This window comes from Elaeis guineensis, chromosome 5 (assembly GCF_000442705.2).
Source record: "Elaeis guineensis isolate ETL-2024a chromosome 5, EG11, whole genome shotgun sequence".
Lineage (NCBI taxonomy): Eukaryota > Viridiplantae > Streptophyta > Magnoliopsida > Arecales > Arecaceae > Elaeis > Elaeis guineensis.
The window spans coordinates 56389595-56415393 of NC_025997.2; the positions used below are offsets into that span (position 1 = coordinate 56389595).

At 39.7% G+C, this 25799-nt stretch overlaps 1 pseudogene; it reads left to right on the forward strand.

Annotated features, from left to right (window-relative positions):
• The first annotated feature begins 16422 nt into the window (after positions 1-16422).
• Positions 16423-25799, forward strand: part of LOC105034623 (glycolate oxidase 1-like) — a 35919-nt pseudogene continuing 26542 nt past the window's right edge.

Sequence of the window (25799 nt, forward strand, 5' to 3'; positions counted from 1 at the left end):
GGGTGTCTAGAGAGAAAAACGTGAAGAAGAAGAGGGTCTTCTTCTTGGGTTTTTGTTTTCATATCTTTCCTCCCTCCATCTTGAGTTTTCTGAGAGTGTCTCAGATCTGAAACTCCTCCTTCTACTTTTCATCTTTGGAAGAGTCCAAATCAAGAAGAAGGAGGCACCTGATCAACCATCAAAGAAGGATTAGCGCAGTACTAGCATACTGTGCTGATTTTCTGACGCAGGACTTCTGATCGAGATTCGTGGGCTCGTGTGGATGACTCCTAGAGGCCGGACGCATGTGCGGCTTGCAACATCATCCTTAAGCCTGTATCAGCGAGGTTAGAGCGTCTAACTTGCAAGGTAATAGATCTGATCTATTATTTAATACATACATTAGATGTAGTATAGAAATATGTTGATATGATCAACATGTAGTTCATGCTATATTTATATATTTTAATTTTTGATTTAATGCCATGTAATAATCATGTAATAAGATCTTAGATCTAGGGATTTTTTGATCTTAGAAAATAAATTTTAATTTATTTTAGTCTTCCGCTGTATGATCTTGAAAAAGTTTCAAGATCTAACCCTCTTTTTCAAGATCTAACCCTGAAACCCTAGATCTGGTTCCTACATAGATGGATTGGAGTCATCAGAGATAGGGTGAGGAGATGATGGATCTCGACCAAGAGTACGTCCTCTACCCCATCTGCCTTTGCCACGAGTGGAGGTACTGGCACGAGCAGGTGAGCGAGATGAACTAGGAGGCTGAGAACGTTGAGAGGCCAAGGACTGGATTGAAAGAGTGAGTCTAATGGAATCAAGAACGTTCAGTGCTCTCGAAACAGACTGAAGCAGAGCAGTGAACTGAGTAGATGCATGCTCACTCGAGCCTCTGATCTCTCTCCTCAATAACTCATAACCACCCTCCAATGCACCTCTGAGCCTGCCAGCCTCTGCAGTAAGGTCTGTGACCTCAATAGAGCTCTCCAGTGGCTGAGGATGGGCCAAAGCTAAGACTTGCCCCTGCAAGTCAAGAACTCTCCCAGTCAGTCTCCAAATGCTGTCCTCGAGCTGCTGAATCCGAATAGACTGATCTGAGATCAACTGAAATACAGTGGAGATATGAAGAATCAAGGTCTGATCAGATGAAGTGGACCCTGGTGTAAATGTAGTAGTGCTCCACTGTCGAGAAAGCAAGGAAGCCACACGTTGAGATATCTGCTTGATCTGATCATCAGCCAATCTGAACTCTGAAGGAGGTGCTCTGCTCTCTGGCTTATGTACTGGTGTGTGCCTCCTGGTGAACTCTGAAGGGCCAGTCTCTGGGTCTGGAACAAACTGGATATCTGGAGATGCTGCCCTGAAGTCATGGAGAGGAGATGAGGGACCTTCTTCTTCAGCTCTGTCTTCTACTCTGTCCTCAGCTCTCTCCTCAGAACCCTTGATCCAACCACCATCAGTTTTAGTAAATCCCATGCAGTGCAGAGTGTGTTGGTTGATGGTGTCTACGTGAGAAAGCTTAGCAGATGTCTCCCCCTCAAAATTGACTCCAAACCTCCTGAAAACTAGTGTGAGAGCCATACCAAAAGACAGATGTGCCTTGGATCTGTTCAGTGTCTCTCTCATGGCCTCAATCATTAATGCAGGGAGGTTTAATGGGGTTTGAGTGATCACATGAAATATTATACAAATATCTCTGCCAGAAAGGAGGTCATGCCTACCACTCCTAGGGAAGAAGAGCTTTGTCACTAATTGATGTAAGATCCTCATTTCTATTGACAAAATTTTGGCTTCCAATTTATTCAAACTTCCCGAGTAGGTTCCTCCTAGAATTACACTGATCTCCTCTTCCTTCACTGGGAGTTCCATGTAAGAATATCCCTCACAGGGCAAATGAAGTATCTCTCCCAAAATAATAGGGTCCAGACAGATATCAACTCCCTTAACTGTAGAAGTCACTGTTCCATTGCCATAATGCAGATTTTGATAAAATTCTCTAATCAGGTCTACAAAAGTAACTTCCTTGAGAGAGCAGTAAAAACCCCAACCCTGGTTTTTTATCTTTATTCCAAAGGTGAAACCTTCTTTTTCAAAGAATCTAAAATCCATATTTTTTTTGATTTCAACATTCCTATCAGATAGAGGGATTTTGCTAGGGCTAAGGAGAGACTGAGAGGGACCTTGAGCTGACACAGAAGTCGGAATGGGAGTAGTGGAGGACTGAGCAGCTTGCCTTTTCCTGCGGATATTTTCTTCCAGCTCACAGACCGATTTTCTTCTTTGAGGGAGCTTCATCTTTGGAGCCATTCTCACCACAACAGCAGGCAGGGAGACTCGGAGGATCAAGTGGATGAGTAGAAGAAGGGTTACAAAAGGATGAAGAGGGATTTTGGTGGAGAGAAGAGGCGGTTTTGAGAAGAACGGTGGAGGCTAGGGCACGCTCCAACCGCTTCAATCAAAGGAGAAGGATGCGAAAATCTCCTTTCCCAGGCAGTGATTTGTGGTGGAGAGGAGAAGGGAGAAAATTCTTGAGCTAAATCCCTGGTTTTGGAGAGAATGAGGATGAGGATGACGGGTCTTGGAGGGAGGAAGACGAAGAGAATGAGTCGGCTCATGAACAGGCTTCAAGTTAAAAGGAAAGAGCCCGTGGAAAGTTGGCAATAATTTCAAGTATGCCATAGGGTCGACCCTAGGGGGTCGACTCATGAATCACAAAAATTCAAAAAAATATGAATAAATTCTGAAAAAATTTAAAATTTTGGGAGAAGATATTTTGCTCAATGACAAATTGAGAGAATGATAACCTTGAGCATTTAGGTCCAAGAGAGATGATGAAAATTGATCTCAAGTCAATTCCCTGGAAATGGAGAAACACTTAGGCATAAGGATCAAGAATTCCTAGATTTCTCCTAATTTCACAGAATCTATCCTCGCTAAGGGTCTTTGTAAAGATATCAGCTAATTGATTTTCAGTGCAAACATATTCAAGAATTATATTTTTATTTTGAACATGTTCTCTTATAAAATGATGTCTTATTTCAATATGTTTGGACCTTGAGTGTTGAATTGGATTTTTAGATAGATTTATGGCACTTGTGTTGTCACATCTTATTGGTGTTTCATTAAGTTTGATTCCAAAGTCTTCGAGTTGTTGCTTAATCCACAAGATTTGAGCACAACAACTTCCGGCTGCAATGTATTCGGCCTCAGCCGTAGACAGTGCTACCGAATTTTGTTTCTTGCTAAACCAGGAGATTAGGTTAACTCCAAGAAATTGGCAAGTTCTACTTGTACTTTTTCTATCTAATCTACATCCAGCAAAATCAGCATCTGAATATCCTAATAAATCAATTAGTGAGTCCTTAGAGTACCATAACCTTAGAGTTTGAGTACCATTCAAGTATCTAAGGATTCTTTTAACAGCATTCAAATGAGATTCTTTAGGATTAGATTGATATCTAGCACACAAACAAACACTAAACATGATATCAGGCCTACTTGCAGTTAAATATAATAGAGAGCCAATCATACCTCTATAGTATTTTAAGTTTACACATTTACCTTCATCATCCTTGTCAAGCTTACATGAGGGGCTCATGGGTGTGCCAATTGGTTTGGAGTTCTCCATTCCAAATCTTTTGAGTAGTTCCTTGGTGTACTTGCTTTGGGTGATGGAGATTCTCTCTTTTATTTGTTTGATTTGGAGTCCGAGGAAGAAGGTAAGTTCTCCCATCATGCTCATCTCGAACTCCCCCTGCATGAGCTTAGCAAAGTCTTGACAAAGAGATTCATTAGTAGATCCAAAAATTATGTCATCAACATAAATTTGTATTACTAACATATCATTTTGATTTTTTTTAATAAAGAGGGTTGTATCTACATTACCTCTTGAAAAACCATTATTTAGTAAAAATTTGCTTAGCCTATCATACCAAGCTCTAGGTGCTTGTTTTAATCCATATAAAGCTTTATTTAATTTAAAAACATGATTAGGAAAAGCATGATTTTCAAATCCTGGGGGTTGTTCTACATAGACTTCTTCAGGAATATATCCATTCAAAAATACACTTTTGACATCCATTTGAAATAATTTGAATTTCATAAAGCAAGCATATGCAAGTAGAAGTCTAATGGCTTCTAATCTAGCAACAGGTGCAAAGGTCTCATCAAAATCAATTCCTTCTTCTTGATTATATCCTTTAGCAACCAATCTTGCTTTATTTCTAATTACATTATCATGTTCATCTAATTTGTTCCTAAAGACCCATTTTGTGCCAATTATTGAATAATTTTTAGGTCTTGATACTAAAGTCCAAACATTATTTCTTTTAAATTGATTAAGTTTCTCTTGCATTGCATTAATCCAATTATGATCATTTTCAGCTTCTTCAATAGTTTTTGGTTTAAGATGAGATACAAAAGCACAATGATTAAATACATCTCTAAGTGAAGAACGAGTTTTTACCCCATGCATAGGATCACCAATAATCAACTCCTTAGGGTGATTGTGAACATACCTCCATTCCTTGGGTAGGTCATTTGTACCTTGAGGTTGTTCTTGAATTTCTTTACCTCTCTCATCTTGTTTGTCTTCTTGTTCCTCGTCCTCTTGAGTTGTTGAATCTTTCAGAGTGATCTCCTTCATTCCTTCTATTAGAGGATCTGCATCATCAACACCCTCATTCTTCCTTGAAGGAAGATCGTTAGATTCATCAAAAATAACATGAATGGACTCCTCTACTACTAAAGTTCTTTTGTTAAAAACTCTAAAAGCTTTACTAGTGGAGGAGTAATCAAGAAAGATTGCTTCATCTGATTTTGCATCAAATTTACCAAGTCTTTCTTTACCATTATTTAACACAAAACATCGGCAACCAAAAATATGAAAATATGCAATATTTGGTTTTCTTTCTTTCCAAAGTTCATAGGAGGTTTTCTTTAAAATTTGTCTAATCAAAGCATGATTTAAAATATAATATGCTGTGTTAATTGCTTCCACCCAAAAATATCTTGGAAGGTTGCTTTCACAAAGCATGGTACGGGCCATTTCTTCTAAGGTTCTGTTTTTCCTTTCAACTACCCCATTTTGTTGGGGTGTCCTAGGAGCAGAGAAGTTATGGCCAATTCCATTTTCATCACAAAAGTTTTCAAAGTCTTGATTTTCAAATTCAGTTCCATGATCGCTTCGAATATTTTGAATTGAAAATCTTTTTTCATTAGTGACTTTTCGATAAAATTTAGTGAAAATATGAAAAGTTTCATCTTTGTGTGCTAAAAAGAAAACTCAAGTAAAACGAGAGTAATCATCTATAATTACAAAATCATATCGTTTTCCTCCTAGACTAGTGGTTCTAGTTAGTCCAAATAAGTCCATATGCAAAAGCTCTAAAGGTCTAGAAGTTGAAACAATATTTTTGGATTTAAATGAAACTCGTGTTTGTTTACCTAGTTGGCATGCATCACAAATTCTATCTTTTTCAAAATTCAGTTTAGGCAAGCCAAGAACTAATTCTTTTTTAATTAATTTTGAAAGAGAATGCATGCTAATGTGTGCAAGTCTATGATGCCAAAGCCAACTAGTCTCATTAACTTTAGCATTCAAGGATACTAGGCATTGCATGTTTATTTTGGCTAAATCATTTAAATCTACCATATAAACATTGCCATGTCTATGTCTAATAAATTTAATGCCATCGTTAACAGGACTAGTTACAATGCAAACAGATGATTCAAAAATAACTTTATACCCTTTATCACAAAATTGACTAATGCTTAGTAAATTATGCTTTAAACCATTAACTAGCAAAATATTTTCAATGTATTTGGAGGGAGTGATACCAATGTTACCTATACCGATGATCTTTCCTTTGCCATTATCTCCAAAGGTGACCATCCCTCCATCCTTAGCATCAAGCGTGATGAATTGTGATTCATCACCAGACATGTGTCTCGAGCATCCACTGTCAAGATACCATTTCCTGTTTCCTCCTTGGGATGCTAGACACACCTACAAGCAAAAGTCAAATTTTTATTTTAGGTACCCAAGCTTTCTTGGGTCCTTTTTGGTTAGTCATAATGGTTTCTTTTGGAACCCATATTTTCTTTATAGTTGAGTTTGCAGATTTGTTAAAGAGGCAAGTGTATGACTTATGTCCTACTCTACCACATTTGAAACAAGTAATATTGGTAGACTTGTTACTTAAAGAGTTTACATAAATATTTTTCAGATATTTTTGTTTCTTCAAGGGGTTATAGCCAAGTCCAGCCTTATCATATACGGCTTTTTGATTATCAAGAATCATATTGAGTTTGTTTAAGCTTAAGGTGAACTTTTCTACTATTGGTTTCAGCTTGGTAATTTCATTCTTTAAGCTTTGATTTTCTTGAAGCAAGGTGGATTTTTTAATTGAAAAGTTTTCAGCTTGTTTTAATAAGGATTGATTTTTCAATTTTAGCTCTTTGTTCTTCATCTCTAGTTTCTTTAATTCATCAACTAAATCATAGAATGCTTCATGCAATTCTTCAAATGTAAAGTCACTTGGAGTTTCGGAAATTACCTCATTTTCGTGTGCCATAAGGCACAGGTTGGCTTGTTCGGTTGAGGTTTCCTCATCGGAGCTTGAGTCATCACTCGCACTCCATGTGGCCAGCATGGCCTTCTTCTTGAACTTCTTGGGATCTTTCTTCAGTTGTGGACATTCGGATTTGAAGTGTCCCGGCTTCTTGCACTCATAGCAGATAAGGGGTTGGTCTTTCTCTTTTTCTTTGCTTTGTTCCCCTTTTGTGAATGGCCTCTTCCTCATCTTCTGTTTCTTTTTTCTTAAAAATTTCTTGAATCTTCGGGTGATGAGAGCCATCTCTTCATCCTGTTCTTCATCTTCAGTGTCATCAGTTTCTTCATCAGGAGGAGCTGTGGATTTGAGGGCAATGGTTCTTTTCTTTTTGACTTCTTCCTCTTGGTGTTGCTTCATGCTTAGCTCATGAGTCATCAAAGATCCAAGAAGCTCTTCTAGAGGTAGAGTGTTCAAGTCCTTGGCTTCTTGGATGGCAGTCACTTTGGCTTCCCAAGTTCTTGGCAAGGACCTGAGAATCTTTCTTACAAGCTCACTGTTAGTATAGGACTTATCAAGACTCTTTAAACCATTAATGATATCAGTAAAATGAGTAAACATTACAGTTATGGACTCATCATGCTCCATTTTAAACAATTCATATTTATGCACAAGCATGTTTATTTTAGACTTTTTACTTGATTGATTCCCTCATGGGTTACTTCTAACCTATCCCATATTTCTTTAGCAGATGAACAAGTAGAAATGCGATTAAATTCGTTTGCATCAAGAGTACAATAAAGGACATTCATTGCTTTAGCATTTAATTGGGCCATCTTCTTATCAACCTCATCCCATTCTTTCTCGGGTTTGGTTGATTCCTTACCATCTATAATTTTAGTGGGTGTGTGAAGACCGTTCACTATGATACTCCATATATTATAGTCGAGTGCTTGAATGAATATTTTCATCCGAGCTTTCCAATAGGTGTAATTAGACCCATTGAAAAGTGGAGGTCGGTTGGTGGATTGCCCCTCGGTAAGAGAAGTACCGACGTGGGTTGCCATAGATCTTTGGCTCTTTGATTGTTTAGATCAAAGACGGGCTAGAGCACCGGGCTCTGATACCACTTGTTGCCCAGCTATGTAACCCAAGAGGGGGGGTGAATTGGGTTTCTAAAAATTTGAACTTAACTAATGACTTATGAAAAATGTTTGTCAATAGCTAAATGAATGAGGAGAATAAACTTAATTCAAGACTAATTGCCAAAAGCAAGAATGCAAGAAAATAATAAAGAGTTAAAGAGAAGCAATTATGCACACCACAAACATAAGGATTTATAGTGGTTCGGTGCCAACCTTGCACCTACATCCACTCTCCAAGCTCCTACTTGGGAATTTCAATCCACTAAACTTGTATTCAACCCGAATACAAACATCGAAAACTCTGACACTAGCTATCCCAAGCTAGTCTACTTATTTTCCGGGTACAAGCCAACCCAATACACTCCGATTCTAGGTTCGGATCAACCTTCCCTTGTTTTGGAATCCCTCCAAAACAAAAACAATCACTCAAACTGAGTAAATCAATTTATAGCATAAATAAGTACAAGAAAAGCTCCTTTAATGAGCGAATATAATTTTAAATACACTTTACTCAAGAGAAGAAGCCCATTTTTGGATTTCCTCAAGGTGGATGGAGAATTGATTGAGCGCTTGAGGAGTTGGTAAGCTTGGATTGATGGCTTCTTGAAAGCTTTAAATGAGCTCTTGATTAGGGCTGAAAAGTTGGCTTGAGAAACCCTTTTTCAAATTCTCTCTTTTGAATGCTCTTGAATGCTCTTCTTTTTCTCTTTCAATCTCTTGCTATCTCTATTTTGTTTCCCACCTTTTGAATCCTTTTATAGCTTTAAAAAATAGAGGAAAATATTCTAGGCTGAAAAAGAGCCGTTAGACCACATTAAATGAGCATTAAAAGCACTTAAAATGGGTTAAAAACTAGCCATTGCGGAGAAATCCCGTCATAGGGGTTGACTCATGAGTCGACTCATGCCTCAGGGGTCGACTCATGAGTCGACCTCTGTTGAAGAATCCAGAAAATAGGGTTCTGTAATTTTTGGCCTAAAACTGCAGGGGTCGACTCATGAGTCGACTCATGCCTTGAGGGTCGACTCATGGGTCGACTCACAGGTTGTGCCAAGCCAAAAATTCTGCGTGCCAAAGAGCTCATTGTGCCATGAGTTGACTCAATGAGTCGACTCATGGATTTCAAACATGCATAACTTACAAAATACAAGTCCAAAAACAATAAAATTTTCGTCAATAGATCACAAATCTTTTGTTCTACCAAATGATACTATCAAATCAGGGTTTTGATAAAATTATGATTTTGCCTCTGAAGAGCAAAAAGACTTTTTCAAATGAAAATTATTGGTACCTCTTCAACTGCTTTGTAATCATCAAAATCAATCTAAGGAGCAACAACTATCAACATAAAGTACCATTGCTCCAGCTAGAAGAACCTATCTACCTTGCCTGGCTTCGGAGTCTTGTAAAAGGGGAATTCATGGTCCAACGTAGACCATAGTTCAAGATAATGAGGTCCCACTTTAAACAATAATATGAATGAGAAAAACCTTTTGCTTCCCTTCGGATTTTGGCAGCTAAATATTGACTGCAGTTTCTCTTCCAATGATCCAGCTAGTCACAATCGAAGCAACCATCGATCTTTCTCTTTTTGTTTTCATCTTGCTTGACCTAGTCTTGCTTTGGTGGCATTGCACCTGCTGCTGCTGCTCATATCCTTGATTAGCACCCTTCTTATTTTCATTCCTATTCCTCAATCTAAATTTTCTTCTAGGATGTGGTGCTTACGCATGATGCACTTTTGGAGTTTTAATTTGTTTCACTAATTTCTTAGCCTCTTAGAGTTGTCAGTACAGCTCGACAAGGGTCAAGGTCAAGGTTCTCAATTTCGGTATCGGTGGCCATTCCAGTCGGCCAGTGGCACGGCCCAGTATGGTTCCGTATCGGATTGGACTGGTGTGAATTGACAAAGGGAGGAAGGGACAAACCGGAGAGGAGAAAAAGAGAGATAGAGAGGAAAAGAGAGGAAGAGAAAGAGAGAGGGGGTTCGTCGGAGGGCCTTCGACTGGCCGTCGTGGCCGTCGGGTGGCATAAATGCTACCTGTGGCTCCGTGGCATAAAACAAAAATGATCGTCCCTGTTTCGTGGGCTTTTTAAAAAAAATCCGATAACAGTGAAGCCGGGAATAGGTTTGCCAGCTTTACTGTTTCTAAGCTTTTTTAAAAAAAATTGAAATAGTGAAACCAGCAAATCGATTGCTGATTTTATTTTTAAAATTTTTTTTAAAAATTTTTAAAAAAGTGAAGCTGGCAAATCAAGTGTCGGCTTCACTGTTCATCTTCCATTTTAAAAAATGTGAACAGGGTGGTCACCCCTATTTCGCAGCTACGGCTCCGTCTGTGCCACTTCCACCATCCGGTGGTCATGGCGGCCACATGGAGACCTCCGACGGCCCCTCTGCCGTCCCATCCTCTTGTCTCTGATGGCCTCCTCCTCTGTCTCTCTTTCTTTCTCACTCGTTGTGTAGCCCTATCGGGCGAATCGAGCTTGCACAGGCCTTCGATGGCCAGAGAGGGCCACCATCGGCCTCCGACGGGCTCTCCCTCTCCTCCTCTCTCTCTCTTCTTTTGTTTTCTTCTCTTTTTTCTCCTGTACCAGCGTATGCTGTTTTCACTGTCGAAACCATTTCGATTCTCTATCGGTCCGGTTCGGCACATCTCGAAGGGTCTGAACCACCTGGTTCGGGTTGGTTTTGAAAATCATAATCAAGGTCTTACCATCAAAGTATAAATTAAGAATAAAATTGCTATAAGATTCATGCAGTGTTTGCAACATGGTGTTAGTTTGGATGTTTGAATCCGTCTCTGACCTTAGGAGCTCCAACTCCTGAACGTGGCCAATCATCTTAACTTCATGACAAGTGATAGATCCACCTTCTAGTAGCTTGGCATTTTTAAACACTGAAGGTCTAAAGGTGTGCTAGCTTGTTCTGTCCGGCAAATATTTCCTGAACATATGTATAATCTTAGAAGCCAAGAATGCCGTATCGAGCCGAACCGCTCGATACGGGACGTACCGAACCGAACCGATGGCCAGCCAATCCGGTTCGATCATTTTTTTTGGAAAATAGGTCTGAACTATACGAAACTGGACGGTTCGGTACGGTTCGGGGCCATACCGCCCAAAATCGGATGGTATAGCTCGATACGGTTTGATTCGGTGTTGAACCGAATCGTACCGACAAAAATCACATGGGGGGAGGTGGCAGGTGTGGGAGGGTGTGGTGGGGTTCGGGCTGTCATTTAGTGGCAGCCCAGATGCTTTATTTGAGAGACCCGAGAGCTCTTTAAGAGAACTCCCGAGCTCTCTGGCATTCGACGATACACGAAAAAAATTAGAAAAAAAAGAAAATTTTGTCAAATTACAGCACTGGTTCGAGGAGATACTGATTTTTGATCGAAAGTAAGATAATGTATTATTCTTTTAGTAAATATTTTATTTTTATATTTTTATGGTTAAAAAAAAGATAAGAACGAAGAAGTATGAAAATAAGAAAAAATCATGTTAAATTTTTGTGATTTTGGTATGATTTGATTATATGCGATAGATCTTTAAAAGATCTACATGATGATACTAAAATCATTGATTTTCATTAGTTATATAATTTTTAAATATATATATATTTATTTATAAAAAATTTATTAAAAAAATAAATTTAAAAAAATAAAAAATCAAAGTTTCAGAATCATGTTTAGAATATTTCAAGTTACTTGAATCTAACCTCAATTTTTTTTTAAAATTTTTAAAATTTAAAAATATTTTTATAATTATTTAAATAATAAAATAATATTATCAAATAAAAAATATATAAAAATAGTATTACATTTTAGTTAATTTAAAAATATTATTTGAAGCATATAACATATTTTTTTGAATTTATAATTTTTAAAATTATTATTAAATTTTTTTTTAAATTTATATATAATATTTTTTTAATAATTATTAAACTGCTATGTTTTGTTATACTTGTAAAAATTTGTAAGAAGAAAGATTCAGGTTGTGATATTCGTTGACTTTCATTAATTATATATTTTTAAATATATATATTTATTCATAAAAAGTTATTAAAAAATAAATTAAAAAAATAAAAAATTAGAGTTTCAGAATCATGTTTAGAATGATTGAAGCTACTTGAATCTAACCTCAAATTTTTTAAAAAATTTTAAAATTAAAAAAAATATAATTATTTAAATAATAAAAAAATATTATCAAATAAAAAATATATAAAATTAGTATTATATTATAGTTAATTTAAAAATATTATTTGAAGCATATAATATTTTTTTGAATTTACGAGTTTAAAATTATTATTAATTTTTTTTAAAATTTATATATAATATTTTTTAATAATTATTAAACTATCATATTTTGTTATATTTACAGAAATAAGTAAAAAAGATTCAAAGCGTGACATTGATTGGGATCATAGCGAGATGCTCTTGGCTCAACATCATTGAAAATACAAATGGTGCAACACAGAATTCAAGAGAAGAGGGGCGACTAGGTTGAAGCAGCATCTGGCTGGTGTTATCCTGATGTATCCATGTGTCAGAAATACCCACAGAAGATCCAATAGTTGATGAAGAAGTACTTCACTGATTTGAAAGCAACGAAGAAAAGGATAAAGTAGAAGAGGACGGAAGTGGACCGTCAAGCTGTAGAGCCACATTCTTATCACTCTAGAGAGTCAAAGGAGGCTTCTGTTCCAAATGATGAGGCACAGATTGAGGCTGTCATTCAGGCTAACTTGGCTGATCAGTACCGACAGGAGGAGATGATCAGGTATAAAGAGCAATGTGGACCATCATGCTATAAATCGAGGTTTGGATCGACGACCAATGGGAGAGAATTTGAGTTCAGAAGACTATCTCAGTCAGAGAGCCTGGTGGTAGAGGGAGCAGACACAGTATGTCATTATTGGGAGCTTTTGACAGTAGGAGAAGATCCTCCAGAGATATTCCAACAGGAGCCACCATCCATGATTTGGATCCATATACTTTTTCCAACAAGGATTCAAAGCAGCAGAGGATTGACAATATGGTGAAAAAGGATATGTGGTGAGCTATTGGATCATGATTTCATTTCAGCTATATTTCAGTAAATGTAGCAGGCAAACCTTACTATCGATCTACCATTTCAGCCATAGAGACTGCCGGTCAGGGTGTAGATCCGTCAGGACCTAAGGACATCTATGGTCAGCTTCTTGAAAGTAACAAGAAGGATCTGCAGAAATGGATTGCTTCTTATAAGAATAAATGGCCTATATACGGACTAACAGTGATATGGTTGAATCGATCTTACTAGACAGAGCATCATTAATTTTTTGACATATTGTGATGGAAAAATATTTTTTCATAAATCAATTGATGTTTCAGATAAAATGCACAATACCGCATATATCCTTGATCTGATGGAAGAGGTGATTGATTCAGTGGGTGAGCAGTATATCATGCAAGTTATCACAGATAATGGACCACAATATAAGACTGCTAGAGAGTTGCTGATGGAGCAGCGACCGCAGATATACTAAACCCCATGTGCTGCACATTGCATTAATCTTATATTGATGGATTTGGAAAGATTCGTAGGGTGCAACAGGTAGTGGAGATTGCTCAGACTATTACTAGATTCATCTACAATCACACATGAGTCCTTTCATTGATACAGATGTATACTGAGGGGAGATCTTAAGATCGGATATCACATGATTTGCTATTAATTACATAGCACTTGATAGTCTTCTTCAGAAAAAAATAGCTTTACGTCAGATATTTGTCAATGCTGAGTGGCAGGAGAGCAGATATGCGAGGGCCGACACTGATGGAAGTCATGTGGAGAACTTGGTGATGAGTCAGTTATTTTAACAGCAGATTGAGAAGATAGTGAAAGCTATTAAGTCATTATATGAGGTGCTTCGCATCATGGATAGTGAAAGATACCTCCAGATAGGCTTCTTATATTACATGATGGAGAGGGCAAAGAAACAGATCAGTAAGAATGATCCGAAGCATGCTCAAGAATTTATTAACATCATTGAGCGCCGTTGAGACTATCAGATGGGTAGAGATTTGTATCTAGCCGGTAAGCACGAATTTAAGAATATTTTAAAATATTTTTTTTATACTTATAAAAATATACTTAATCAATTATGAAATTTATCTGTAGCTTATTATTTAAATCTGAGATTTTAATATATCATTTCTGAGATAGATATGGATAACAAGCTTCTTGCTACTCTTCATAATGTGATATATAAGATGGTGCCCGATCCAAAAATCGTATCCTTATATCTGCAAGAGGCATGCTAGTTTAAAATAGATATAATTATTCAATTGAATTCGATCTATACTCAATGATATATTTATAAATTTAATAAATATATTTTTTTATAAATGAAATAATTTAGAGAGGGATAAGACAGCTTTGGAGTCCCATTAGCTACCGTAAGCAAAAAGCAGATGAGTTTAGATAAATTATATATCAATAATGAACAGCATAGATTGATATCAAATGTCTAATAATATCATAAAATTTGATATGTAATTTTACTTTTACAGTTGAATGGTGGATTTATTTTAGAATGTCCGCAGAATATTTAAGAGGTGTGGCTGTCTGCATTTTTTTCAGATGGTCTCTGCTAGTAGCTGTAAACGTAATTGGTCGACTTTCGTCCTTATCCACAGTAAACAGAAAAATTATCTGATACAAAAGTACCTCAATGATCTTGTATATATTCACTATAATCTGAGGTTGAGACTAAAATACATTCAGGAGAAAGTACAATCTAAGTATATTGATTTGATACTAAATGATTATGCTGACGAGGATGATGATCTGATCATCGGATGGCTTGCATGTCAGCAGCAGAAGCTAGAGCTTGATGAGTCGGGGTCTCCTCCACGACCAGCCAGTGTGGTAGCTAGGGAGATCAGGGTGGATCCAGGGTAATGGGTAGAAAAAAATATTCCAAATAACGTTCCAGCTGATCAACAATAGCTTGAGGAGACACAGGAGACTCATTCATCATATGACTTGATGTCCGATATATCCTCACAGAAGTTTGATCAATCAATATTTAGACGAGATCGGCAGTCAGCAACAAAATATCCATCCTCCCAATCATAGAAAACTCAGTCACAGAGGGGCATAAGGGAGGAAAAGAAAAGATATTGCACGTGCACCACTCTCGAGAGTACATGAGCTATTTGACTCAGATTCAAAGATTAAGGAGAGTGATGATGATACTAGTAGTAGTAGTCATGGATCTAATGATCAGAAAGGAATTGGAGGACAGGAGACCACTGCTTATGAGACACAACCTAGGATGATATTCGATTTATCAGTGAGTCTCAGTTTACACATACCACAGAAGATAGGGACCATGATGGATGAGTCGGTAGAGACCGTGGGGAGCTGATTTCATATAGACGATGGGCTCCTAGAGGTCGTCCAGCATACGATGTAGCTGCAGACGATCTTGCATGTGGAGTTGGATCCATGGATGTATCTGGATCATCCTTGCATTATGGATTCTATTATCTGCAGCCACCTTATGATCCATGTGAATATGGTGCATCCGAGACATCATCTTCTAGTGTTACTATCCTATGCAGTGTGGAGCATCTTACGGATCAGAGTTTGCTACCGACATATTTGAATAGGCTCCTCTACAGCATACTATCATTCTGAGGATACTTCTCAGAGCTAGAGTTTGAGTGAGAGATCTAAGATGTCTTACAATCCAGAGAGGATACCTTATGGGATGAATATTCAGGATTATAGTGCGTTTTGGTTAGAGAGATGGACTGATGTTCCTCCAGACTATGTTAATGAGTCAGATATCTACGAGCGTCACAAACACTCGACGAGATATTAAATGTAGAGCAGATCTTGAGGTTAGTATATCATTTTTTGTGCTTTGTACTTTAAAAGTTTAGATACATTTTAATGCACATATATATATATTTTAATTTTAGGATAATAAAGTTGTAATATAATGTAAATAAATATATATTTGAAATTTTGGATCAAGAGTTCCTGTACCGCTACCGAACTCAAAAATTAAACCAAAATATGTCAATAATATACAATATAATATAATTTTGGGGTTATAATTATGAATTAATAACTTGAAGACTTAAAAAAAAAATAAAATAAAAAAAATTTATATCGGTACCCAGTCGATACGATATGTCGGAGTGTATTGTGTATTGGTATAATACGGTACTAGTACCATATCATACCGGTCCGATGCCGACATGCGTATCGGTACCGATATAGTGGACCTTGTTCGGAAGCAATTTGTGTCAACTCATTCTATAATATGAAAGTATCTGACATGCTAGCCAGGATAATGACTCTTGCCTTTTTTTATTAATGTGCTTTCAATTTTTATTTACTTCCTTCTATTGATCTATAAGGTCAACACTATTAGGATATGTTGGCCTACCCCCTGTCAACACCTAGTTGAGATTATTAATTGATAACACAAAATCCGGCTTCTGTCTCCGAGTTACGCAGTCAAGACTAACCAACTTGTTTTCTCTTGGTATTTCCATTAAGGCCCTATTTGGATATGATAACATTTAGCCCAATCCTATAGGATTTGACAATCACAAGGATAAAAATTCAGTAGGGACTAGGATTGAGTGTTTGGATGCTTTATCCTCAGGATAGCTATCCTATTGGAATACTTATCCCATATGATAAAAATAAAATCTTCAATGGGGACATTATTTTTATGGTTATTGGGCTCCTCTTCTCAGCCCCCATCTTGGGGTACTTAGTGGCTATCAACACCTCTTGTTGCCACCTCTAACGTCCGATACTGTCTCCAGCCACCTCCTTTGACATCCATCCGGCTACTCCGGAGTCCGACCTCCTTTAGCAAGTAAGCTCTCTCTCTCTCTCTCTCTCTCTCTCTCTCTCTCTAAGCAAAACCCATGCTGTCCTCCGTCCCCATGGTGAATGCCACTAGCTGCGCTGTCCATGAGGCTTTCCCGCCACCTAGCACCCGTCGACGTCCCACTAGTGCCGGCCGAGGCTGGACCCTCTTTGTCCCAAGAAAAGAATCCTGTCCACTTCGTACACCACTCACCTCCCTCTCTTTCAATCCTGTCTCTACCTTCCTCAACCTCTCACCCTCCTGAGTTGCCTACTCCACCTCTCCCTTTTCACATCTTGATTGTTTCTACTAGATGCCCTTCCATTGTTTAATGAAATGCCCCTTAGAATTTATTAGATGTTTGTTTCAGTTATCTCCCTTCTTTTCTAAGCAATTATATCTTATCAATTTTGTATTCAAATAAACTAAGTTATCAATACCACTGAACTTCCAATACTTTATCTTAAAAGAGTTTGTAGGAAATAAAGGATTGTGTGGGAGCTCACTTTCAAAATATGGTATGGGGGGGTTACTGATACTCGGTACACTGAATCGGCCCATGTACTATGCATACTGACATAGTGACAGGGTAGCACCGATACGGCACCCGGTGCCGAGATGGAGTACCTTGCTCATACCCTTGTCTCGTTAGCTTAGCTACTCCAAATTTTCTTGTGCTCATTAGTCTTTTCTTGTAGTCCATTCTACTGCAACAAAACCTAGTTCCTTCAACATGGCTATGAAGAGTGCACATTGGAGAGATACTATGGTAGCCAAAATTAAAGCCTTGGAGGATATTGAGCCAATACTTCTCTTCCCCTTGGCAAGAAGGCAATTGTATGTACATGCTTGTTCGAGATAAAGAGGCAGTAGATGGTTCGACTGAATGATATAAGGCATGACTTGTAGCCAAGGGATACATTGAACAAGAAGGCCTAGATTATAATTATAGTTTTGTGCCAATGGCTAAATTAACCACTTTGTGATGCTTGCTAGATGTGGCAGCCACTTAAAATTGGCTTTACATTGATTAGATTTGAACAATGCTTTTATGCTCGGCAATCTCCATAAATAAGTATGCATTCCACAAGATTTTCTTGAAAGGACACATGCATGTCATCTCAATAAGTCACTTTATGGGTTCAAGCACAATGGTTTGCGAAATTTTCTTATGCTCTTCATGATGTTGGATATCGTCAATTTAAGGTTGATTACTCTACATCATCATTGCTGGTAATCAGGGTTTTTCATACCGTGCCGAACCGGCCGGTACACCCCATATTATATTGGACCGATAGGGAACCGGCACGATTCGGTCGGTAAATTCAGTACACCGGCGATATAGAAGGAAAAAAGAGAAAAAGTAAGAAAGAGAGAGAGAGAGGGGAGGGAGGTGGGAGTTATCGGAGGCCGATGGTGGCCAGCTGCAGCCATCAGAGGGCTTCTGAGCTCCGTATCGCCCAATAGGGCTTTCAAGAGAGTGAGAAAGAGAGAGAGAGAGTGCTTGGGGGGAGGGACCTACTAGACAGACGACGCCTCCATCGCGAGGCCCTTGATGGCTGGCGAGCCGACACCGACGGCCTGAGGGCGGTCGAGCGGGTGGAGCCCCTCCATGGCTCTGCCTCCTTTTTCAAAATAGACCGTCGTCTGTTTCGATTTTTTTTTTTTGGTTTTAAACTAATGAAGTCGACAACCCAGTTGTCGACTTCAAAAATTTTTTTAAAAAAAGATAAAAATCATGAAGTCGACAAATTATTTGTCGGCTTCACTTAAAACTATATTTTTTAAAAAAACTCGCGAAACAGGGGCGACGCCCCTGTTTCACGACCGCGGCGCCGCGCGCGTGGATTGCGCCCTCCGACGGCCATGGCGGCTAGCCAGAGGCCGTCCGACGGCCCCGCCGGCTCCTTCCCCTCCCTCTTTTTCTTTCTTCCTCCTTTTCTCTCTTTCTCTCTTTCTCTTCTTTCGATTCAGGTTTGCTTGCCTTCGTCGGTTTGGTACGGTATGAAACTATACCGAACCGTACTATCGGTGGTACCGGTTCAGCATACCTTGCTGGTAATGATGCTAGTGTCATAATTTAGTTGAAGATTTTCTTAGAAAAATGCTTCCACATTTAAGGTCTTGGCCCACTAAAGTATTTTTTAGGCATTGAGGAGGCCTGCTCAAATATTGGCTTTTCTTGAATCAAAGAAATATTTACTTGAAATTCTCACTATTTTTGGCTATTTGGGCTCTCATGATTATGATTTTCCTATGGGGGAACATCTTAAATTTGATAACAATGGTGCTTGGCTTGATGATCCTAGTTGTTGTCATCACCTTATCAGCCATTTCATCAACTTAATAATCATCATGCGAGACATTGTATATCTGGAAAATATTCTTGAGTAACTTTATGCATCAACCTAGCCAACCTCACATGAATGCTACCTTACCGTTCATTATATCTAGATTACACCTTGCTGAGGCATACTTATCTTCTAGTTCATGTCACTTGAAATGCTATATTGATTTTGATCAGGTGAGTGGTCCTCTGACCTGGTGCTCTACTTCTAGGTTTATTGCCCTACTTGGTCAGAGTGTAATATCTTGGAAGACAAAGAAACAAGGAACACTATCAAGGTCCTCTACGAGGCTGAGTATCGATTAATGGCCAGGATAGCTTGAGAGATGACTTAAATATCTTCTTAATGCTTTGGGCATAACATGTTTACCGCCTGCACAACTTTATTATGAGTTTATGACAATCAGGCTGCGCTTCATATGTTGCTGCAAATCTGGTATTCACAAGTGCACTAAACATATTGAACTTGGTTACCATCTTGTGCATGAGAATAGCACTCAAGTTTGATTTCCACTTGTTATGTTCAAACCAGTCAATAGAGAGCTAATGTGATTACCAATTTGCCACTGCCGTTGGTCATGACTCATGATCAATCCCATGCTCCAACTTGGGGAGAAGTATTGGGAAGGTTTATTTATTTTGAATTTGAGTTCAAATGTTTGAATTAAAATTTAAGTTTAAATTCATATGTTTGAATTCAAATTTGATAGTCAAATCAATCATCATGGTGTAATTGGTTGTAATTTGTCACAATTCTGACCTCTTTTGTCCCTTCAGTTATGGGATTATGCAATTAACTTTGTATATATATTTTTTGCACAATGGAATGAGAAAAGAATGCATCTCCAGAAATTTACAGTTAACCTACCTAGACCTAAAAAAAAGAACAAAACAATGATAATACCGGAAATCATCTACGGAACTAACCGTTCTTCATTCTCTGTGCCCCACAAATGCATTGGCCATTCTTCATTCTCTGTGCATCTTTTCTTTCCTTTCCTCCATCGTGCCCCTCTCGCCCCATTGGATCCACCTTCTGAGCCCCTCCTCTATCTCTCTCGGTGGACCACTCCCTCCCCCTACATCCACCCACTTCCAACCTATCTCTCCCCACCTCTTCCCCATATTGTCTTTTGTCTCCCAAAAAATCCTGCCAGATACCTGCTTGGTTTAGGATTCTTGCTCAAAGTGTTTGATGGCAGCATAGACAGGGGCAGTAGAAGTGGCAGTGGAGGGAGGGGGCAGTGGTGGGTGCATGAGCATGTATTGAAGGAAGATAAATGGCAGGTTGCCCCCCCTGTGGACTTCATGGAGACCAGAAGCCTAACCTGCTCATGGTGGACCAGGGTCTGCCATCTTGATTCTCTTTTCTCTTTTGTATGTCAGAAAAGCTGTGACGGTGTGACCTACTCCCAGTTTTAAGGAGTGTTTGGATGAAAAGTTTCAATTCTGGGCATTAGTTTTGAAGCATGCATGCTCTAGAATTTATGGACATGGAAACTGAGTAAGTTTTACTTTATTAGTTATTGTTCACGATTTCCCAGCATCAGTCTTTTCTTGGTTACTGTGGAAATAAAAAGAAAATGGTCCACAACTAAATTTGATGTTGTGATCATTGAAGGTCAGCTGCTAAGGTCCAAAAGGGGAATCAATGGTTGGAAGAATCAGCTCCAGTAGTCCACAGATCACTGTTCATACCGATGAAGGGCATATCATATGTCAGCAAGACATTAAAATATAATGGGACCTCATCCCATTGCTGGAAGTATAACAGGCGAATATTGAAGCATCTAATACATCTCCAAGTCCTTTATCTTGTCTTTCATTCTATTTGGTGGCTATTTGGGAAGTTTAGATATAGCACAGATTTAGATTAATAGAAAGTTTAGATACACCATTTGACAGTCTTCTAACTAAGAAGCAGTTTTTTACTTTTATTTTTTGTCCTGCTTGTGATTTGCTGATGCTCTTTTTAGCTGCTGGATTTTCTCTCTCTTTTCCTTCTTCCTCTTTCTTTTTTCCTCATCTCTCCTTTCCTTTTCCTCCATTTTCTTCTGTTTTTTAGGGTCTCTTCTAGGACTTTCCTGTTGTATCATTTCATCCTTGCAATGCAATGGTGGTGGCAGGTTCACCACTACCATCCAGAAAACGAACCATAATTATTTTCTAGGCTCTACCTGCTTTGATCTAGAAAGATAATAGCCTTTATAAATGAACAATCCTATAATTTGATGGGAGGTTTTTTTTTTTTCTGAATAAAGATCCTGGACATGTCTGACCCCTTTCCTTTTTCCTGTCCAAACACTTTCTTCTCCTCTCCCTTTCATTTATTTCTTCTTCTTTAATTACTTTCTTTCATTGCTGTCTATGATTTTATTGCTGCCAGATCTACGGTCTTTTATTGGGGAATTCTACAAAAATCAACCAAAGTTACCTGAACTAGATTGCATATCAACCAGCAATGTCACATTATCCAATCAACTGTACATATCTTTATCCAAATGCCTCGACCTCCCAACCCAAAAAAGATTTTTTCCCTATCTTTCTAATTTTTATAATTGCCAAAAGAAGCATCATCTGCACTGTTTTCTATGGCAGGTCCACAACATGGTTTCTAGATCTCATCTTTTTTCTTATATCCATGTATGCCTTGTCTTCCAACAACCCCAGAATCACAATTCAAGGGTGTGGCAGCCGCCGCATGCTCACAAGGGTTTGCCCTATAAGCATGCAAGGCATTCCATCTATCAATGAATTCAATATAATCAGGAATTCATATAATTCATTAGAGGGGAGAGAGGGACTATCAGGGTGTGAGAGAGAGATGACAAAAGGGTGTGGTTTCCTCATCCACTACCTCAAACACACATATGCACATGGAGGAAAAGAGGGGAATGATGAGTGAGTGAGAGAGGGGGGGGGGGGGGTTGGAAGGGAATAAGGGGGGAAAGAGTGACTGTGGGGTGAGAAAGAGAAGGGAGGATAATGGAGAGGGCTTGGATTGGAAATAGAGGAGAGGTACTCTTGCCTATACTCACATACACATACACACACTCAAAGGAGGAGAGATGGAGAGAGTGAGGAACAATGGGGAAGAAGGGAGACAAGAAAGGAGAGGGCAGAAGGGACTCGAGCACAAGAGAGAGGGAATATATGTGAGGGAGAAAGGAGCAACAAAGCTTTTTTGGTATGGGACGTCTAATGGGCAGGAGAGAGTAGGAGAGTGCATGAGCAAGAGAGGGTGCATGTGAGCGAGAGAGCGATCATTGAGATGGAGGGCGGCATGGAAACAATGAAACAGAGATGTTGCTTTATTTTAATAGAGAGCACCTTTCTTCCCTTATCTAAGAAACCAAGGGCTTAACCATCCATGGGGATGGTCGGGCCCTTGGCCATCACCTATCGTACAACCTCCAACCACTAAAAAGAGAAAAAATGGACCCTAGAAGGGACCTTGGGTGGTGAAACAGTGATATCCTGTACTATCCTTCTTAAGGTCCTACAAGGGCAAAAAATGAAGGAGAAGACAAAAGGAAAGCTTACTGACAGGATGAGAATGCAGCATATCAGGAAGATGAGAAAGAGAGAGAGCAAGAGTGAGCGATGGAGGGTGATGGAAGGCGGATAGGATGCATGAAGGGAAAAAGAAAAGAAATAGGGGTGCTCTGTTTCCACAGGGTGCAGCCCCCTATCTCTCAAAGAGAAAGGGCACATGGCCCTCTTTTGCTTTTCAAATCAATAAAGGCATTGCCTATAAGTGGGCCTTGATGCTAGCTGGACCTGGGCTGCAATCTTGGGCCAGGTATCACATCCTCCCCTCTTTAATTAAATTTCGTTCTCGAAATTTACATACCTAAAAACTATAATAATTAGGATATACTGTGCCTCCTTTAATCCTGTAACTCCTAAGAATGATCACCCCACAATAGCTGGATTTGATGAATCCTTTCCACTATCAATGCACAATTTCAATTGCCAAATACTTTTGCTTTTGATTATTATCCCAATAGACAAGAGATCTAACTTTGTCATAGATTACCTTGTAAGATGCTGTTTGAATAGAGATAAATGTTCATGCTAACTTTTTGTCATGAGATCTGAAATTTACTATCATAAATAGATTGTTCATGCCCCAGCCCTTAGGTCAAAGTCACTGCCTTTAACATATTCTTCAAGGTCTAAATAGACTTATTCTACTGGCCTTGAATTCAAGATATTCAATCAGCTATAAAAATTTCTATATAATGTGATCCAAAACTTAATATGGAACTAAATCATTAAGCATATAAACTTCAATGCAACTAAAGATCAATAATCTTAATAAACATCTATGTTATAAAAGAATAGATGATACCTTCATGTGATTTAACTTTTTTTTCTTCTACAGAGAATTTTCCATTAAAGATGCTTTAGCATCTAAGTGGAACATCTTATATTTGTCCACTTCTTGTTGTAACTATCCAAATTTATCCATTAAATTCTTATGTTTTCTCAACAATACTTTATATTCCTATTTTAGTTGTCGATGTTTCTGTCACGCCTCTCGATCCGAAATTATGAGCCGAAGGTCATAGCAACCACCGCATACTCATAGGAAACTCTCTCCACAAGCATATAAGGCATCTTATCAGGCTATCATAAAACAACAACGGAATAATTAGTCAATAATTTAAATCGAAAATATAACAATCTAAATTTCAACTTTAATATCTCAATAAATTCAACAATATTCAATAGGTCTTATATCAAATTCAATAAGACTTTCAATCTAAAATAAAAGTACGGAGGTTCTGCTTCTAATCACTCTTCCATTCATATCTTGTATCATCTTAATTTCTCAACATCTGTAAAATAATAAAATAGGAGGTAATGAGCTAGACAGCTCAGTAAGCAATAATCACTTTAAATAGATTTCATCAAGCATTAAAGTAAATAATCATTTATAGAAAATAAGCATATAGATTTCATCAATTTGAAATCAATTTCAATTATGCAATATAGTTCATGCCAATTTCATTTCTTTTTCAAAAATTCGAGTTTCTTTCGAGATTTCAATTTTTTTCATTCTCAAGTTCTTTTCATCAACCATTAGCTATGACCATATTTTTTCTAGGGCAGGATCATGACACCGTGTATCATCTTGCGGTGAGCTGCGAATCATTTGACAGCAAAGTCCTTCAAAATCATTGATCTCGCTAGCGACATGTCATTGGTCTCATTAGTGATATAAATCTTCAGGACAAATCAATTGTCAATGTATTAACCTTCATTGGCGGGATCTTTTATATAGTCAGATTGTCAATTCATATTGTTGGGTATAAAATACCCTCAGTCGAAGTTCTCAACGGGATTGACCCTCACGAGTCGTCTCCAACTTCAACTGCAAGAAAGACTCCGTCCGGACTCCTACGGGAGCCGGGCTCCGTCGCCAACTTCAACTTCAAGGAAGACTCCGCTCGGACTCCTACGGGAGCCGGGCTCCGTCGCCAGCTTCAACTACAAGGAAGACTCCGCCCGGACTCCTACGGGAGCCAAGCTCCGTCACCAACTCCAACTGCAAGGAAGACTCCGCCCGGACTCCTACGGGAGCCGGGCTCCGTTACCAACTCCAACTGCAGGGAAGACTCCGCCCGGACTCCTACGGGATCCGGTATCCGTCACCAACTTCAACTGCAAGGAAGACTCCGCCCGGACTCCTACGGGAGCCGGGCTCCGTCGCCAGCTTCAACTTCAAGCAGACTCCGCCCGGACTCCTACGGGAGCCGAGCTCCGTCATCAACTCCAACTGCAAGGAAGACTCCGTCCGGACTCCTACGGGAGCCGGGCTCCGTCACCAACTTCAACTGCAAGGAAGACTCCCCCGGACTCCTACGGGAGCCGGGCTCTGTCGCCAGCTTCAACTGCAAGCAGACTCCGCCCGGACTCCTACGGGAGCCGGGCTCCGTCACCAACTCCAACTGCAAGGAAGACTCCGCCCGAACTCCTACGAGAGCCGGGCTCCGTCACCAACTCCAACTGCAGGGAAGACTCCGCCCGGACTCCTATGGGAGCTGGGCTCCGTCACCAACTTCAACTGCAAGGAAGACTTCGCCCGGACTCCTACGGGAGCCGGGCTCCGTCGCCAGCTTCAACTGCAAGGAAGACTCCGTCCGGACTCCTACGGGAGCCGGGCTCCGTCACCAACTCAAACTGCAGAGAAGACTCCGCCCGGACTCCTACGAGAGTCGGGCTCCATCAACAACTTCAACTGCAAGGAAGACTCCGCCCGGACTCCTACGGGAGCCGGGCTCCGTCACCCACTTCAACTGCAAGGAAGACTCCGCCCGGACTCCTACAGGAGCCGGACCCCGCACCAACTTCAACTACAGGGAAGACTCCGCCCGGACTCCTACGGGAGTCGGGCTCCGTCACCAACTTCAACTGCAAGGAAGACTCCGCCCGGACTCCTACGGGAGCCGGGCTCCGTCGCCAGCTTCAACTGCAAGCAGACTCCGCCCGGACTCCTATAGGAGCCAGGCTCCGTCATCAACTCCAACTGCAAGGAAGACTCCGTCCGGATTCCTACGGGAGTCGGGCTCCGTCGCCAGCTTCAACTGCAAGCAGACTCCGCCCGGACTCCTACGGGAGCCGGGCTCCGTCGCCAACTTCAACTGCAAGGAAGTCTCCGTCCGGACTCCTACGGGAGCCGGGCTCCGTCGCCAGTTTCAACTGCAAGGAAGACTCCGCCCGGACTCCTACGGGAGCTGGGCTCCGTCACCAACTCCAACTGCAGGGAAGACTCCGCCCGGACTCCCACGGGAGCCGGGCTCCGTCACCAACTTCAACTGCAGGGAAGACTCCGTCCGGACTCCTACGGGAGCCGGGCTCCGTCACCAACT